The sequence below is a fragment of the Etheostoma cragini genome, chromosome 1 (genome assembly GCF_013103735.1).
Source record: "Etheostoma cragini isolate CJK2018 chromosome 1, CSU_Ecrag_1.0, whole genome shotgun sequence".
Classification (NCBI taxonomy): domain Eukaryota; kingdom Metazoa; phylum Chordata; class Actinopteri; order Perciformes; family Percidae; genus Etheostoma; species Etheostoma cragini.
Genome location: NC_048407.1, coordinates 33,236,869 through 33,238,757, shown reverse-complemented (window position 1 = coordinate 33,238,757; position 1,889 = coordinate 33,236,869). Strand labels below are relative to the sequence as shown.

The window sequence follows — 1,889 nt, the reverse complement described above, 5'->3', positions numbered from 1 at the left end:
ACGATCACGACACTCCATATGAACTCCTGCACGAACAAATGGGCTCAAATTGAAGTGTACGCACTAAGGACTAACGGGCTCACATTTAAGCAGGAGTTTTACTTCTTACCATTGGGAATATCACATTTTGCAGTTGTCCACACAGACAGCAGCAAGGTCACACTGTTGAGACAAATTAATTATTAAAACACATTAACGTATTAACACATTCACACCTTATGGTGCACTAATGGCACACAACAGCTTGTAAATTGCCATGACTCTGCAACTTACCTGAGACAGATCCCAAAAGCCATAGCCACTGAAGTTTGGAGTGTCTAAAGCTAGCCTAGCTGCTAGCAAACTACACCTGCTAACCAACACAAGCTAAAATGAACCACTTGCTTGTATATCCTGGCCTTACTGGCACGATGTGGTGCTGTCTGCTACACACCAGCTTTTATAAGTCTACCCCTAGAGCCAAAGACCTCCTAATCAACTGATTGAATGAAACCTTGAATGCTAATGAGCTACACATGTGGATGTAACACCTTGGGGCCTCTGATTGGTCGGTGAATAGCCTGACGTTTTAAAAACTGGTGTGTAGCAGACAGCATATTGGCTGAGAAGTTCCTTTGGGGGTGGACCACTTTGGGCTTTTTAATTTTGTAACACCTAGAATATGCATAAAAAGATTTATAAAACAATGAAAGGAAAGGGAAAATGCTAAAAAGCATAATATGATCACTTTAAAAGAGGGATTCATGTTCCCTCTTGTGATATCTCTACGGAGCCCGAGACATGACATCCAAAAAATTTCATGTGTGACCACAAAATGCAAGTTTGTGGCCACGAAATACTAATTTGTGATGATGACATGATCACATTTTTTATAATATATAGTATGTTGTATAATAATAGCTTGGGGGGCAGTCATGGGCAGAAATGATTTGATGAGGATTTTATTTTAGGTTCCAAAGACATTCTTAAAACCTATAGTTGTTATTGGCATAATAAATACAACTTTAAAATGTAGAGGAATTAACATTGATTTTGCAAGATAGAAAGTCACACTAATAGGATTAACAGAATTGGTACTATTTGTTTATTGGTTTATGTAAGGTAGTCCCTCTAAACACTCATCTGTATCGTGCAGTAACAGCCTCCCTGTCGATGTAGTGCTGTTGTCCCTCCTCTTGTCTTTGACCCATTTTCAAAAGAAGGTCTACATCAGAAATCGCCCAAAACAAACAGATGGTTCCATTTAATGCTCTTCGAGTAAAATGATTGGTACAATACTTTCAATAAATGTGGGATATTTTATAGCATGTTTGTTTTTCAATCTCAAAAATTAGGTTTACAAATTCCAGAAAATGTAGTAAAAACCATGACAAAAGGAAAAAGAACATAATGTATTGTACAATAAGCTGAAAAAAAAAAAAGAGCACAAAGTGTTGTAAAAAGGACAACACAGTGAAATCTCTTGTTTCTGGATTTTGACCCGTTTTCAAAGTTTCTAAATCAGAAATTTGGTTTTCCTTCAACCATATTGTCAAAAACATGGATGGTTCCGTACAACACTCTTTTCATTGAATTTGGGGGATTTAATTTTGTAGCATAAGAAATAAAAACAGACTGGAAAAAGCTAACAGAGTGAACAAAAAGATAACACTTCCAAGATGGAGAGCAAAGTTCACTAAACAATTTTCACCCTGGAAGAGTTTGTATTTTAATCTCAAATAAGATCCTTTTCCTAAATGTAACCGTCAGTGCTGCATGACTCGATTTTTCTGGCTAAACTCCTCTACCACGACCCCCTTGAATTAAATATCACAGCCTAAAAATCGTGTTGAGTGAGGTTCACAACTCCAGCTTGTACAAAATTAAGCTGCTCAGCTAACACGCGATCA

The 1,889-nt window shown here is 37.2% G+C and overlaps 1 long non-coding RNA gene across 1 annotated transcript in view; it reads right to left on the bottom strand.

Annotated features, from left to right (window-relative positions):
- Nucleotides 1–1,378, bottom strand: part of LOC117941997 — a 3,357-nt gene extending 1,979 nt beyond the window's left edge. The window contains exon 1 of the long non-coding RNA XR_004656035.1: nucleotides 1,366–1,378. This is a non-coding gene — a long non-coding RNA (uncharacterized LOC117941997). The remainder of the gene's footprint in view (nucleotides 1–1,365) is intronic.
- Between the last annotated feature and the right edge of the window lie 511 nt (nucleotides 1,379–1,889).